The 216-nt window shown below is 59.7% G+C and overlaps 1 protein-coding gene across 1 annotated transcript in view; it reads right to left on the bottom strand.

Annotated features, from left to right (window-relative positions):
- The window catches only part of EMH_0084240 (zinc carboxypeptidase, putative), a gene marked incomplete at both ends in the record, with an annotated part of 8,840 nt that overhangs the window by 4,087 nt on the left and 4,537 nt on the right, over window positions 1-216 (bottom strand). The gene's annotated exons all lie outside the window — the stretch shown is intronic.

The following is a 216-nucleotide window of genomic DNA, read 5'->3' as shown; positions in this document are numbered from 1 at the left end:
TGAGGATCACTTAACATGGTATAAGGGAGAAGCAGCAGCACCAAGCAGCAGCAGCCTCAGCAGCAGCAGCCTCAGCAGCAGCAGCAGCAGCAACCCCAGCAGCAGCAGCAGCCCCAGCCCCAGCAGCAGCAGCAGCAGCAGCAGCAGCAGCAGCAGCAGCAGCTCACAAGCGGCAGCGTATGTGTGGAGCCCATCGTCATTTCTCTGGTTTGTCTT

The sequence above is a fragment of the Eimeria mitis genome, genomic scaffold (assembly GCF_000499745.2).
Source record: "Eimeria mitis Houghton genomic scaffold, Emh_scaff114, whole genome shotgun sequence".
Classification (NCBI taxonomy): Eukaryota; Apicomplexa; class Conoidasida; order Eucoccidiorida; family Eimeriidae; genus Eimeria; species Eimeria mitis.
This window is presented reverse-complemented; position numbering and strand designations above follow the sequence as displayed.